This window comes from Triticum dicoccoides, chromosome 6A (assembly GCF_002162155.2).
Source record: "Triticum dicoccoides isolate Atlit2015 ecotype Zavitan chromosome 6A, WEW_v2.0, whole genome shotgun sequence".
NCBI classification, from domain to species: domain Eukaryota; kingdom Viridiplantae; phylum Streptophyta; class Magnoliopsida; order Poales; family Poaceae; genus Triticum; species Triticum dicoccoides.
Genome location: NC_041390.1, coordinates 337,196,746 through 337,213,709, shown reverse-complemented (window position 1 = coordinate 337,213,709; position 16,964 = coordinate 337,196,746).

Here is a 16,964-nt window from a genome sequence, read left to right as displayed (position 1 = left end):
TCCAATTAGCCATATATATATCAGGATCTTTCCAACATACCGTGCTTGCCAAAGGATAAAATGTAAAAAGGAAGGGTGAAGATCACCATGACTCTTATGCAGGGTAGGAGATAAAAGTAAAAGATAGGCCCTTCGTAGAGGGAAGCAGAGGTTTTCATGCGCTTTTATAGTTGGATGCACAAAAGCTTAATGCGAAAGAACGTCACTTTATATTACCACTTGTGATATGGACCTTTATTATGCAGTCTGTCGCTTTTATTTCTTCCATATCACACGATGGTATAAAGCTTATTTCTCCCACACTAATAAGTCATACAAATTTAGAGAGAAATTTTTATTGCTTTGCACTGGTGACAACTTACTTGAAGGATATTATTCAATCCATAGGTAGGTATGGTGGACTCTCATGGAAAAACTGGCTTAAGGGTATTTGGAAGCACAAGTAGTATCTCTACTTGGTGCGATGAATTTGGCTAGCATGAGGGGGAAAGGCAAGCTCAACCATGTTGGATGATCCATGACAATATAATTTATCTCAGATGTAAGAAAACATAACCCATTACGTTGTCTTCCTTGTCCAACGTCAACTCTTTAACATGTCATATTTTAATGAGTGTTCACAATCATAAAAGATGTCCAAGATAGTATATCGATATGTGAAGACCTCTCTTTATTTATTACTTCCTATTAATTGCAACGATGACCAAAACTATGTTTGTCAACCCTCAACAACTTTCATTCATCATACTTTTTCTATGTGAGCTCATTACTCCCCATGAGATCCATTTGATCTCTTTGTTTATTTTTATTTCTTTCTCTTTTCTTTTATTCACTTAGGATCATGGCAAAAGAATCAAGCCCTTGACTCAACACTAATCTTTATTATATAGCTCATGGACTCGATTACATAGAAGGATAATAAAGCAAAACTCACAACTAGATCATACTAAGAACTTTTATTCTACTAGATCAAGATATTACCAAAATGATCGAACTAAGAAAAATGGTAAAGATAAAAGTGATGGTGATACGATACCGGGGCACACCCCCAAGCTTGGCAGTTGCCAAGGGGAGTGCCCATACCCATGTGATTATGTCTCCTTTGTTGGTGAAGAAGGTGGGGTTGTCGATGATGGATAGTCGCACATCGAGCGTAGGAGGTCTTCTAACTTGCGGATAATGCCCTTGAGTGCGATGATATGCTCCTTCAACAAAATATTTTCACGTTGAGATACTTATTTTGTATACGAGCTAACCCAATCATCTTGAAAGCTTTGATCTCTGTTGGGGTGAGAAGATTGTGATCAAGTTAAAGGGTGTCTTCTTTTTCCGGAACTTGGTCCTCCATGGCCTTCTTGATCCCTTCATCCTTGTTGACCTCCATGGGTTCTTCTCTCTTCAGCTCTATCTTCATTAGCCAAGCATCGTTGCCCTCATGGTTGGAGGAGGAGGGAGACGACATAATGCCTGGCCTTGACAACCCTGACAGAAAATAGCTCGAAACAAAGACAGGAGATTTTTGCGTGATACGGGAGTCAAAACCTCTGGGGGATTATATAATGAATTTTTACCGACCAAAATACGTGTCGTGTAAAAAATGGAGTCCGGAGAGCACACAAGGTGCCCACGAGGTAGGGGGCACGCCCAGTAGGGTAGGGCGCGCCCGCCACCCTCGTGGAGCCCTTGTGTCCTTCCCGGACTACTACTTATTTTTCTATTTTTCTAAATATTCCAAAACGGAGAAATATTGCCTTAAAAACTGTTTTGGAGTTGGTTTACTTGCCGTACAACATACCTATTCCTCTTCGGAGTCTGAAACGTTCCGGAAAGTGTCCCTTATGTATTCCGCCAGGGTTACAGTTTCAATAATATTGGTTTCAACATTTATGGGATTACTTGAGATATAATGTTTGATTCTTTGACCGTTCACCACCTTCGGATTTGTGCCTTCGAAGTTGTTGATTTTTATGGCACTGGAACGATAGACCTCCTCAATAACGTAAGGACCTTCCCACTTAGAGAGAAGTTTTCCTGCAAAATATCTTAAACGAGAATTGTATAGCAATACATAATCACCTACATTAAACTCACGCTTTTGTATTCTTTTGTCATGCCATCTTTTAACTTTTTCTTTAAACAACTTGGCATTTTCATAGGCTTGGGTTCTCCATTCATCAAGTGAGCTAATATCAAATAACCTCTTCTCACCGGCAAGTTTGAAATCATAATTGAGTTCTTTAATAGCCCAATATGCCTTATGTTCTAGTTCGAGAGGTAAGTGACATGCTTTTCCATAAACCATTTTATACGCGGACATACCCATAGGATTTTTATATGTAGTTCTATAGGCCCATAATGCATCATCAAGTTTCTTGGACCAATTTTTTCTAGATCTATTAACAGTCTTTTGCAAAATTAATTTGAGCTCTCTATTACTCTATTCTACTTGACCACTAGACTGAGGATGATAAGGAGATGCAATTCTATGATTAACATCATATTTAGCAGGCATTTTACGGAAAGCACCATGAATGAAATGTGAACCACCATCAGTCATTAAATATCTAGGGACTCCAAATCTTGGAAAAATAACTTCTTTACGCATTTTAATAGAAGTGTTATGATCAGCAAAACTAGTTGGAATAGCTTCTACCGACTTAGTAATGTAATCAACAACAATTAAAATATGTGTATATCCATTAGAGGAAGGAAAGGGTCCCATATAGTCAAAGCCTCAAACATCAAATGGTTCAATAACGAGTGAATAGTTCATAGGCATTTCTTGACGTCTACCAATATTACCAATTCGTTGACATTCATCACAAGATAAGACAAACTTATGGGCATCCTTGAAGAGAGTAGGCTAATAAAAACCAGATTGCAATACCTTATGTGCAGTTCTATCTCCAGCATGGTGTCCTCCATAAGCTTCGGAGTGACACTTGCGTAGGATCTATTCCTGTTCATGCTCAGGTACACAACGCCTAATAACACCATCTACTCCTTGTTTATAAAGATGTGGGTCATCCCAAAAGTAATGCCTCAAATCATAGAAGAACTTTTTCTTTTGCTGGTATGTGAAACTAGGTGGTATAAACTTAGCAACAATGTAATTAGCATAATTAGCATACCATGGGTAGTATGAGAAGCATTTATGACATTAAATTGCTCATTAGGAAAGCTATCATCAATAGGAAGTGGGTCATAAAGCACATTTTCTAACCTAGACAAGTTGTCTACAATGGGATTCTTGTAGCAAGAGAACCCATCTAATAAGTCTAGGTTTAGCATCTTTCTTTTCCATGAGATATTTAATAGCAGCATAATCAGTGTGAATAGTTACTTTAGAATCAACAATATAAGGTCTGAACTTATCACAAGCAAATACAACTGCTAAGAATTCTTTTTCATTGGTAGCATAATTTCTTTGAGCATTGTCTAGGGTTTTACTAGCATATTGAATAACGTTTAATATCTTATCAACTCTTTGTCCTAGAACAGCACCTACAGCATAATCACTAGCATCACACATAATTTCAAAGGGTAAATTCCAATCAGGTGGCTGAACAATAGGTGCAGAGATCAATCCTTTCTTAAGTATTTCAAATGCTTCTATACAATCATCATAAAAAACAAATGGTATATATTTTTTGTAATAAATTAGTCCAATGCCGAGAAATTTTTGAGAAGTCCTTAATGAACTGTAACACCCCGGATGTAACTTACCCAATTTGTACTCCAACTCTTGCCGTTTCCGGCGTTAAGTTATTTTATTTTCTTGGGTTCGGGTTTTTGTCTCCGTGTGTTGTTGTCATTGTCATGCATCTCATATCATGTCATCATGTGCATTGCATTTGCATACGTGTTCATCCCATGCATTCGAGCATTTTCCCCGTTGTCCGTTTTGGCATTCCGGCGCTTCGTTCTCCTCCGGTGGTCTTTTCTACCTTTCTTTCATGTGTGGGGATTAAACATTTCCGGATTGGACCGAGACTTTCCAAGCGGCCTTGGTTTACTACCGGTAGACCGCCTGTCAAGTTCCGTACCATTTGGACTTCATTTAATGCTCCAACGGTTAACCGAGGGACGGAAAAGGCCTCGTGTGTGTTGCAGCCCAACACCTCTCCACTTTGGCCCAAAACCCACCAAAACCCTCTCCATCATCTAGAGCGTTCGAGCACAATCGCGTGGCCGAAAACCGCACCTCATTCGGACTCTCTTAGCTCCCCCTATGCCTATATAAAGACCCCCTCCTCCAAACTCACGGATCCCCTCTCCTAAACCCTAAAAAAATTGCCCCGCCGCCACCGGACGAATCCCGCCGCTGCCTTCGGCCAATCAGCAGGCGCCAAGTGGCCCGCGCCCACTTCCCCGCCGTCGGCCCGGGAGGCCCAAACTGGGCCCCCGAGGCCCAACCGCCGCGCGCCGCTGGGGCGCCTCCCCGCGCCCTTCTTCCCCGAGCGGCCGCCGCCTCCATTGCCGTCTCTGGTGACACGGCCGCCGCGGGCCGCCGCACACCGCCGCCCGTCCCATCCTCCGCGGCCATCGCCGCCTCGCCGCCGCGGGTCTCTGCGACCGCGCCGACCCCGGCCATAGCCAGCCCGCGCCGCCCCGGCGAGCTCCACCACCGGATCCGGCCCCTCCTTCATCAACTCTGACCTCCGGCGAGCTTCATCTCCGGTGGTGAACGGTAACTCCGACGGTCTGCTTCGAAATCCGTGCCAGATCCAGACCTGGGAATTGGGACGGTTGACTTTTTGCCCGAAACCCTAGTTCATGTGCTCCTGGTCATCATGCTATATCTCCGCATCCGTAGCTCTGTTTTTGGCATATAGCATATCAAATTGTTCGCCTCAGAGAGCACATCATTTCATTCCATTGCATCATTTTCATTTGAGTTCATCTTGATGCCCAAAATGCTGTTAGAAGAGGGCTACTTGAGATAATTGTCAGATCTGCTAGTCCATTTAGATATTTGTCATTTTTGCCATGATTATTGTGTGCATGATATGCCTATGAGCTCTACATATGTTTTGTTAAGCGTTTTGCCATCTTTCCAGAGGTGCAACCCATGTATTTTTGTGATGTGTGTGGTGACTAGCACAAGCTTGCAAACTGAGGCACTTGGTAATGCTGATTTCAGGGACTTAGCATTTCCACTAAGTCCTTGACCTGTTTATCTCATGTTGTCATATGTTCATGTTGTTTCCGAGTGATTCGTGCCTCTTTTGAGGATGATGAGTAAGGATGTTTTGTTAATATTGTAGTGCTCTATCATCCATGCCTCTGTTTGCAATTATGGAGCACCCTAGCTTGAGCCAATCGAGCTGTACTTTTGCTACTTCGTGAATTTGGGCAGATTGTCTACTTGTTAGCGATTTTGCCGATGATGTTGTAGTTGATCCGTGCATGCTATGCTATTGTTCTTGCCATGTCTAGCTTGCATTTTGTGTATTCTTGATGGGTGTATGCTTAACTTGTCATGACTTGCTCTGTAGTGAGTGCATCGAGCTCGTAAACATGCCTACTTGATATCTGTTTTCAGCATGCTCCAGTTTTCACTAAGTCTGAGTACTGATTATGTTATTTCCATGTTCACATGCTTGCAATTGTATTTTCTGATCCCTTTTGGCTCAAGGTCACTAAGGGACTTTTGTTAAGCTCTTTGAGTATCTCCATACCATGCTTTACTTTACCATGTTCAGGTCTTATAGCATGTAGTTTTGTTGCTCCGAAGTGTGCTACCTGATCTGAAATTCCAGACAAGTGTTAATTTCACTAAGTCTGAAATCTGTTTACCATATGCATTTTTGCCATGCTTGTTTGAACCTGTTAATGGATGAATTGGCCGTAGCTCAGTGCTAGACTTTTGCTAAGCATCATGAATGCATCCCTGCCATGTATTTTTTTGCCATGTTTGGGTGCTGTAGCTTGTTCATCTCATTGCATTTAGATGGCTACTTGCTGTAAATCGCAGACCGGTGGCATAATTGAATTGCTTGCCATTTCCAAACCATAACTCCGATTCCGGCGTTCTTTATATCGTTTTCAAGCAATTTCATCTCATCTTTCCAGTGGCACACTTGGATTTCCAAGTTTAGGCCAGGTTCATGCATTCCTTGTCAAATCTTGCATATGCATCCCGCATCGCATCCCGCATAGCATATCATCTTTGCATCATATTGTTTGAGCCTTGCACGTGGTTGATTGTGTTCCGTTTGCTTGTTTGTCTTGTTTGGGTAGAGCCGGGAGATGAGTTTGCTAACGAGGAGCCTGTTGAGTTTGCTTTCGAGGATCCATTCAACTCTGATAACTTTGCAGGCAAGATGATCATACCCTCGAAATCACTACTATCTTTGCTTTGCTAGATGCTCGCTCTTTTGCTATGCCAATGCTACGACGCCTACCACTTGCTTGCAAGCCTCCCAAATTGCCATGTCAATCCTCTAACCCACCATGTCCTAGCAAACCGTTGATTGGCTATGTTACCGCTTTGCTTAGCCCCTCTTATAGCGTTGCTAGTTGCAGGTGAAGATTGGAGACCGCTCCTTGTTGGAACATTATTTCCTTGTTGGGGTATCATTATATTGCCATGTTGTCTTAATGCATCTATATACTTGGTAAAGGGTGGAAGGCTCGGCCTCTCGCCTAGTGTTTTGTTCCACTCTTGCCGCCCTAGTTTTCCGTCATATTGGTGTTATGTTCCCGGATTTTGCGTTCCTTACGCGGTTGGGTTATAATGGGAACCCCTTGATAGTTCGCCTTGATTAAAGCTTTTCCAGAAATGCCCAACCTTGGCTTTACCATTTGCCACCTAGCCTATTTTTCCCTTGGGTTTCCGAAGCCTAAGGGTCATCTTATTTTAAACCCCCCCGGGCCAGTGCTCCTCTAAGTGTTGGTCCGAACCAGGCAGCCTGCAGGGCCACCTCAGGGAAACTCGAGGGTTGGTTTTACTCGTAGCTTGACCTATCTGAGTGTGCCCTGAGAATGAGATATGTGCAGCTCCTATCGGGATTTGTCGGCACATTCGGGCGGTGTTGCTGGGTTTGTTTTAACCTGTCAAAGTGTCTTGAAGAACCGAGGTACCGAGTCTGATCGGAATGTCTCGAGAGGAGGTCTATTCCTTCATTGACCGTGAGAGCTTGTCATGGGCTAAGTTGGGACTCCCCTGCAGGGATTTGAACTTTCAAAAGCCGTGCCCGCAGTTATGGGCAGATGGGAATTTGTTAATGTCCGGTTGTAGATAACTTGAACCTTAACTTAAATTAAAATGAATCAACAGTGTGAGTTACCGTGATGGTCTCTTCTCGGCGGAGTCCGGGAAGTGAATACGGTGTTGGAGTAATGCTTGTGCAGGTTGCTCTCTAGTTTTCTCGCTCGCGCTTTGCCTCCTCTTCTCGCTCTCTTTTGCGAACATGATAGCCACCATATTTGCTAGTCGCTTGCTGCAGCTCCACATATTTACCTTGCCTTACCTATAAGCTTAAATAGTATTGATCGCGAGGGTGTGAGATTACTGAGTCCCTGTGGCTCACAGATTACTATTACACCAGATGCAGGGCCTGATGATTCCGCTCCAGGTGACGCGCTCGAGCTCAAGTGGGAGTTCGACGAGGACTCTCAACGATACTATGTTTCCTTTCCTGATGATCAGTAGTGGTGTCCAGTTGGGGGTGATCGGGACCGTGTCGCATGATCGGGCCATGAGTGTTTGAATGATGTAATGTTATTTATGTACTTGATTGACGTGGCGAGTGTAAGCCAACTATGTTATCTCCCCTTTTATGATCTATATTACATGGGATGTTGTGAAGATTGCCTAACTTGCGACATATGCCTTCAATGCGATTATGCCTCTAAGTCGTGCCTCGACACGTAGGAGATATAGTCGCATCGAGGGTGTTACAAGTTGGTAATCAGAGCCTTCCCCGACCTTAGGAGCTCCATTGCTTGTTCATTTTTAGCAGCCGAGTTGTGTTTAGAAAAATGTTTTGAGTCATTTAGGAATTATATATCGGAGAGTTTAGGAATTCTTTTAACTTCCCAGTCTCCTCATCGCTCTGGTAAGGCGTCCTGACGTAGAGTTTTGACTCTTCTCTTCTCAAATTTCACTAAAAAAAAATTTAGGATCACGCGGGTATCTTGGAATCGTTCCGATGGTTTTATGACGAGAACATTGTCTTGGTGCCTCCTGTCAGGGGTTTTGTGGAAGTGTCCCGGGGAGTTGAGCTCTGAGGTGTTGACGTCATAATTTTATCGTTGCAGTTCTGGAATACCTGAGTTTAGTACGCCGACATCGAAAATCTCTTTTATGCAGTTCATTGGTGAGATAACCTCGACACCACCCAGTACTGGGGCGGGAGTTCGGGAGTATCGCCATAACTTGTATAACGGATGCTTTTCGAAGGTTGAGGTAGATGGTTTCCGAAGTTTTTCTCGGTTATGTGTTGAAGGATGGATACAACTGGATGTAGGATTTGCTAGATTTGGGTGAGATATTATGCTTCCCCTGTATCCCCAACACCTGATTGCATAACCGGAAAGGTTCGGGAGTTTCATAGGTGGGAATTCTTGTAGCTCTAGTTCTTCTTCCATGAATATTTGGTTTGAGATTGGGATTTCTTACCGAGTATTCATTCTTGATACGTACCTTGTTGATTTATTTCTCTACCTTAATTCTACGTGGCTTCTCAATTTATGGATATGTGACCATTTCAAGAGGAATGCATTCGTTCATTTTGTTCGGATGTGAAGACTATATGTTGCAATTTTCATTCTGTTGGATTCAGCTTCAATATTTGTCTATCAATGTGCTAATGAATGTCAACCTCTTCAGGATGGCTCCTCCAACGCGCACGACTCCGAATCCTGATCCGCCACCACCTCCACCTCCTCCGGAGGCATGGCAAGCTGTGATGGCTGCAACCAATGCAAACACAAAGTTGATCATGCAAGTTCTCCAAGAGCGCAATCAAGGCAACCAAGGGAACCAAGGCAACAATCAGAATCACTTTGCTACACTCAACCAGTTCCGTGCTAACGGGCCAAAGACTTTCAGCAATTGTGTTGAGGCAACCGATGCTGACGATTGGCTTGTGGATCTGTGCAAGCATTTCGAGTGCAGTAACGTCAGTCCTGAGGACTTTGTCAAGTTCGCTTCCTTCCAACTCAAAGATCAAGCTGCAGAATGGTTCCAGCAGTACAAGGATTCCAGAGGTGGACGTGTAATTACCTGGGATGAATTCCGTCAAGATTTCAGAGCTCACCATATCCCTCAGAGCGTGGTTGAAAGCAAGCGTGAGGAATTCCGCAACCTGAAGCAAGGCTCTTTGTCTGTCTATGACTACAACAAGTTGTTTCAGATGCTCACCCGCTTTGCTAAGCAGGACGTCCCTGATGATAAGAGCATGATATACCAGTTCAGGGGTGGTCTCAGAGAAGAAATTCAGCTAGCTCTTGTTCTCTTTGAGCCCTTGAGGTACGATGAGTTCTACAACATGGCACTGAAGCAAGAGGCCGCTCAACTGAGGTGTGATGTTTCCAAGAAGCGAGTCAGAGATGTTACTCCTTCTTCCTCTACTCAAGTGGCCAAGCAGCAGAAGTATTGGCTTCCTCCTCCTCCGTTCCGTCAGCCGTATCAGCAGAAGAGCAAATGTGGCAGTGGATCTTCCCACCCACCCAACCCTGGCTTTCAGAACAAGACTTCATCTCAAGCTCCAAGACCGAGTGCTCCGTACCAACGTCCACTTTCAGAGGTCACGTGCAACAAGTGCCAACAGAAGGGTCACTATGCCAACAAGTGTCTCAACCAGAGGCGTCTTCCTCCTCCTCCTCCTGTCAGATCGGCAAGTACAACTGTGGTCAAGCATAACCCCAAGCACGCCAAGGTCAACTTGATGAATGCAGCTCAGGCAGAGGACTCGTCAGATGTCATCATGGGTAACCTTCCTATTAACGATATTCCCGCAGGAGTTCTTTTTGACACTGGTGCATCGCATTGTTTCATGTCAAAGCCATTTTTTACCAAGCATGAGTTCGTTTCATCTCATTTGGGTAAACAAATGGATATCATTTCTCCTGGCAAACGTTTGAGTGCATGTTTGGAGGTGCCAGATGTTACTATCACCTTGGGAGACTACAAGTTTCTTTCTTCCCCAATGGTTCTTGGCAACTCGGATATTGATCTTATTCTCGGAATGGATTGGCTTTCTAAGCACAAGGCTCAGCTTGATTGTGCAGCCAAGCAGATTCTATTGACTCATTCGTCTGAGGATGTAATTGTCTTTGCCGCTCGTGATGATACCATCCGTCTGTTTTCTCTCAATGAGAAGGGTGAACTCGATGCTATCTCGCAAATTCCAGTCGTTTGCAAATATCAAGTCATCTTTCCAGAAGAGCTTCCAGGAATGCCTCCGCACCGGCCAGTTGAATTCGTCATTGATCTTGAGCCTGGCATGGAACCAGTGTGCAAGCGTCCTTACAAGCTCGGACCTGAAGAGTTGAAGGAGCTGAAGAAGCAACTCGATATTCAAGAGAGAATGGGTCTCATCCAGCCTAGTTCTTCTCCGTGGGGTTGTGGTGTTCTTTTTGTGAAGAAGAAGGATGGAACGGACCGACTTTGTGTTGATTACCGTCCATTGAACAAGAAGACCATCAAGAACAAATACCCACTTCCCAACATCAATGAGCTGTTCGAACAACTCAAAGGTGCCCAAGTATTCTCCAAGCTTGATCTCCGTATGGGTTATCATCAGATTCGAATCCGTGAGCAAGATATTCCCAAGACGGCTTTCAGGACAAGCTATGGTTCATATGAATACACTGTCATGTCTTTTGGCCTCGTCAACGCTCCTCTGATGTTCTCTCGGATGATGAACTTAATCTTCAACGCCTACACCAATGACTTCGTTTTGGTCTATCTCGACGACATTCTGGTTTTCTCAAAGAACAAGGAAGATCATGCCAAGCACTTGAGTTTGGTACTCAATAAGCTGAGGGAACACCAGTTCTACGCCAAGTTCTCCAAGTGCGAATTTTGGCTCGATGAGGTTCTTTATTTTGGTCATATCATCTCTGCCAAGGGCATTGCGGTGAATCCTGAGAACGTGTTTGGAATTGTGAATTGGGAACCTCCTCAGAACGTGAAGCAACTTCATAGCTTCCTCGGTTTCGCAAGCTACTGTTGAAGATTCGTTGAAAACTTCTCCAAGATCGCGAAGCCTCTCTCAAATCTTCTCCAGAAGCACGTCAAGTACGTTTGGTCTCCGGAGTGTGACATTGCTTTCAACACTTTGAAAGAGAAATTGATCTCTGCTCCAGTTCTGACTCTGCCTGATGAATCCAAGCCGTACAAGGTCTTTTGTGATGCCTCTCTCCAAGGTCTTGGCGCAGTATTGATGCAAGAGAAGAAAGTTGTTGCTTATATCTCTCGCCAGTTGAAGCCTAATGAGAAGAACTACCCCACTCATGATCTCGAGTTGGCGGCAGTTGTGCATGCTCTTTTGACTTGGAGACATCTCTTATTGGGAAGAAAAGTGGACATTTTCACTGATCACAGGAGTCTCAAGTACATTTTCACTCAGCCTAATCTCAACCTCAGGCAAACTCGATGGGTCGAAATTATTCAAGAGTATAATCCGAGTATCGAGTATACTCCAGGCAAGGCCAATGTGATTGCTGACGCATTGAGCAGGAAGGCTTATTGTAACAGTCTGATTCTCAAGCCTTATCAACCCGAGCTTTGTGAAGCTTTCCGCAAACTTAATCTGCAAGTTGTTCCTCAAGGTTTCCTCGCCAACCTTCAAGTCTCTCCTACCCTGGAAGACCAGATTCGCCAAGCTCAGCTTCTTGATGCTATGGTGAAAAAGGTGAAGATTGGGATTGCCAAGAGTCAACCCAAATACAAGTGCTACCGCCTTGACGACAAGGATACTCTCTTCTTCGAGGATCGTATTGTTGTACCCAAAGGTGACCTCCGTAAAGTGATCATGAACGAGGCTCACAATTCTCTCCTCTCCATCCACCCTGGGAGCACAAAGATGTATCAGGACCTCAAGCAGGCTTATTGGTGGATTCGAATGAAGCGCGAGATTGCTCAATTCGTGAATAAGTGTGATGTCTGTAGAAGAGTGAAGGCAGAACACCAAAGGCCAGCTGGTCTCCTCCAAGCTCTTGCCATTCCAGAATGGAAGTTTGACCACATTGAGATGGACTTCGTGACTGGGTTTCCAAAGTCCAAGCGTGGCAATGATGCTATATTCGTTGTCATCGACAAACTCACCAAAGTGGCTCACTTTCTGCCTATCAAAGAGTCAATCACTGCAGCTCAGTTGGCGGAACTCTATACCTCTCGAATTGTCTCTCTGCACGGTATTCCACAAGTGATCTCTTCAGACCGTGGCAGCATCTTTACCTCCAAGTTTTGGGATTCTTTTCAGAAGGCCATGGGCACCAACATCCGCTTCAGCACAGCTTTCCATCCTCAAACTAGCGGTCAAGTCGAGCGTGTCAACCAGATTCTTGAAGATATGCTCAGGGCTTGTGTGATCTCCTTCGGCATGAAGTGGGAGGATTTTCTTCCTTATGCTGAATTCTCCTACAACAACAGTTTTCAAGCAAGGTCGGGCAAGGCCCCATTTGAAATTCTGTATGGCAGGAAGTGCCGTACCCCTCTCAACTGGTCCGAAAATGGTGAACGTAAGCTTTTGGGACATGACTTAATCACAGAGGCAGAGGAAATGTGCAAAGTCATTCGAGATAACCTCAAAGCAGCCCAATCCTTCCAGAAGAGCTACTATGACAGTAAGCATCGTGATTTGGCTTTCGAGATCGGAGATCATGTTTACCTCCGCGTCTCTCCTATGAAAGGTACTCGTCGCGTCGGTATCAAAGGGAAGCTTGCCCCCAGATACGTGGGACCTTTCAAGATTGTCAGCAAGAGAGGCGATCTCGCCTATCAACTCGAGCTTCCTTCAAACTTTGCAAATGTTCATGATGTGTTCCATGTCTCTCAGCTCCAAAAGTGCTTCAAGACTCCTGACCGCACCGTCAACTTCGAGGACATTGAGCTCCAAGAAGATCTCTCCTATCGTGAGCACCCCGTTGCTATTCTCGAAGAGACTGAACACAAGACTCTCAACAAGTCAATCAAATTCCTCAAAGTCAAGTGGTCACACCATTCCGACCGTGAAGCTACCTCGGAACGCGAGGATCACCTCCGTTCTGAGTACCCGGCGTTCTTTCAGTCCTAGATCTCGGGACGAGATCCTTTCGTAGTGGTGGAGTGTTGTAACACTGCGGATGTAACTTACCCAATTTGTACTCCAACTCTTGCCGTTTCCGGCGTTAAGTTATTTTATTTTCTCGGGTTCGGGTTTTTGTCTCCGTGTGTTGTTGTCATTGTCATGCATCTCATATCATGTCATCATGTGCATTGCATTTGCATACGTGTTCATCTCATGCATTCGAGCATTTTCCCCGTTGTCCGTTTTGGCATTCCGGCGCTTCGTTATCCTCCGGTGGTCTTTTCTACCTTTCTTTCGTGTGTGGGGATTAAACATTTCCGGATTGGACCGAGACTTGCCAAGCGGCCTTGGTTTACTACTGGTAGACCGCCTGTCAAGTTTCATACCATTTGGACTTCGTTTGATGCTCCAACGGTTAAACGAGGGACCGAAAAGGCCTCGTGTGTGTTCCAGCCCAACGCCCCTCCACTTTATCCCAAAACCCTCTCCATCATCTAGAGCGTTTGATCACGATCGTGTGGCCGAAAACCACACCTCATTTGGACTCTCTTAGCTCCCCCTATGCCTATATAAAGACCCCCTCCTCCAAACTCACAGATCCCCTCTCCTAAACCCTAAAAAAATTGCCCCGCCGCCACCGGACGAATCCCGCCGCCGCCTTCGGCCAATCAGCGGGCGCCAAGTGGCCCGCGCCCACTTCCCCGCCGCCGGCCCGGGAGGCCCAAACTGGGCCCCTAAGGCCCAACCGCCGTGCGCCGCCGGGGCGCCTCCCCGCGCCCTTCTTCCCCGAGCGGCCGCCGCCTCCATTGCCGTCTCCGGCGACGGCCGCCGCGGGCCGCCGTACACCACCGCCCGTCCCGTCCTCCGCGGCCCTCGCCGCCTCGCCACCGCGGGTCTCGGCGACCGCGCCGACCCCGGCCATAGCCGGCCCGCGCCGCCCCGACGAGCTCCACCACCGGATCCGGCCCCTCCTTCCTCAACTCCGACCTCCGGCGAGCTTCATCTCCGGCGGTGAACAGTAACTCCGGCGGGCTGCTTCAAAATCCGTGCCAGATCCAGACCTGGGAATTGGGACGGTTGATTTTTTGCCCGAAACCCTAGTTCATGTGCTCCTATTCATCATGCTATATCTCCGCATCCGTTGCTCCGTTTTTAGCATATAGCATATCAAATTGTTCGCCTCAGAGAGCACATCATTTCATACCATTGCATCATTTTCATTTGAGTTCATCTTGATGCCCAAAATGCTGTTAGAAGAGGGCTACTTGAGATAATTGTCAGATCTGCTACTCCATTTAGATATTTGTCATTTTTTCCATGATTATTATGTGCATGATATGCCCATGAGCTGTACATATGTTTTGTTAAGGGTTTTGCCATCTTTCCAGAGGTGCAACCCATGTATTTTTGTGCTGTGTGTGGTGACTAGCACAAGCTTGCAAAGTGAGGCACTTGGTAATGCTGATTTCAGGGACTTAGCATTTCCACTAAGTCCTTGACCTATTTATCTCATGTTGCCATATGTTCATGTTGTTTCCGAGTGATCCGTGCCTCTTTTGAGGATGATCATTAAGGATGTTTTGTTAATATTGTAGTTCTATATCCATGCATGCCTTTGTTTGCAATTATGGAGAACCCTAGCTTGAGCCAATCGAGCTCTACTTTTGCTACTTCGTGAATCTGGGCAGATTGTCTACTTGTTAGCGATTGATGATGTTGTAGTTGATCCGTGCATGCTATGCTATTGTTCTTGCCATGTCTAGCTTGCATTTTGTGTATTCTTGATGGGTGTATTCTTAGCTTGTCATGACTTGCTCTGTAGTGAGTGCTTCGAGCTCGTAAACATGCCTACTTGATATCTGTTTTCAGCATGCTCCAGTTTTCACTAAGTCTGAGTACTGATTATGTGTTTGCCATGTTCACATGCTTGCAATTGTATATTCTGATCCCTTTTGGCTCAAGGTCACTAAGGGACTTTTGTTAAGCTCTTTGAGTAGCTCCATTCCATGCTTTACTTTGCCATGTTCAGGTCCTGTAGCATGTAGTTTTGTTGCTCCGAAGTGTGCTACCTGATCTGAAATTCCAGACAAGTGTTAATTTCACTAAGTCTGAAATATGTTTACCATATGCATTTTTGCCATGCTTGTTTGAACTTGTTAATGGATGAATTGGCAGTAGCTCAGTGCTAGACTTTTGTTAAGCATCATGAATGCATCCCTGACATGTATTTTTTTCCATGTTTGGGTGCTGTAGCTTGTTCATCTTATTGCATTTAGATGGCTACTTGCTGTAAATCGTAGACCGGTGTCATATTTGAATCGCTTGCCATTTCCAAACCGTAAATCCGATTCCGGCGTTCTTTATATCGTTTTCAAGCGATTTCATCTCATCTTTCCAGTGGCACAATTGGATTTCCAAGGTGAGGCCAGGTTCATGCATTCCTTGTCAAATCTTGCATATGCATCCCGCATCGCATCCCGCATAGCATATCATCTTTGCATCATATTGTTTGAGCCTTGCACGTGGTTGATTGTGTTCCGTTTGCTTGTTTGTCTTGTTTGGGTAGAGCCGGGAGACAAGTTCGCTAACGAGGAGCCTGTTGAGTTTGCTTTCGAGGATCCAGTCAACTCTGACAACTTTGTAGGCAAGATGATCATACCCTCGAAATCACTACTATCTTTGCTTTGCTAGATGCTCGCTCTTTTGCTATGCCAATGCTACAATGCCTACCACTTGCTTGCAAGCCTCCCAAATTGCCATGTCAAACCTCTAACCCACCATGTCCTAGAAAACCGTTGATTGGCTATGTTTCCGCTTTGCTCAGCCCCTCTTATAACGTTGCTAGTTGCAGGTGAAGATTGGAGACCGCTCCTTGTTGGAACATTATTTCCTTGTTTGGATATCATTATATTGCCATGTTATCTTAATGCATCTATATACTTGGTAAAGGGTGGAAGGCTCGGCCTCTCGCCTAGTGTTCTGTTCCACTCTTGTCGCCCTAGTTTTCCGTCATATCGGTGTTATGTTCCCGGATTTTGCGTTCCTTACGCGGTTGGGTTATAATGGGAACCCCTTGATAGTTCGCCTTGATTAAAGCTTTTCCAGCAATGCCAAACCTTGGTTTTACCATTTGCCACCTAGCCTCTTTTTCCCTTGGGTTTCCGGAGCCCGAGGGTAATCTTATTTTAAACCCCCCCGGGCCAGTGCTCTTCTGAGTGTTGGTCCGAACCAGGCAGCCTGCGGGGCCACCTCGGGGAAACTCGAGGGTTGGTTTTACTCGTAGCTTGACCTATCTGAGTGTGCCCTAAGAACGAGATATGTGCAGCTCCTATCGGGATTTGTCGGCACATTCAGGCGGTGTTGCTGGATTTGTTTTAACCTGTCGAAGTGTCTTGAAGAACCGAGGTACCGAGTCTGATCGGAACGTCTCGGGAGGAGGTCTATTCCTTCGTTAACAGTGAGAGATTGTCATGGGCTAAGTTGGGACTCCCTTGCAGAGATTTGAACTTTCGAAAGCCGTGCCCGCGGTTATGGGCAGATGGGAATTTGTTAATGTCCGGTTGTAGATAACTTGAACCTTAACTTAAATTAAAATGAATCAAAAGTGTGAGTTACCGTGATGGTCTCTTCTCGGCGGAGTCCGGGAAGTGAACACGGTGTTGGAGTAATGCTTGCGCAGGTTGCTCTCTAGTTTTCTCGCTCGCGCTTTGCCTCCTCTTC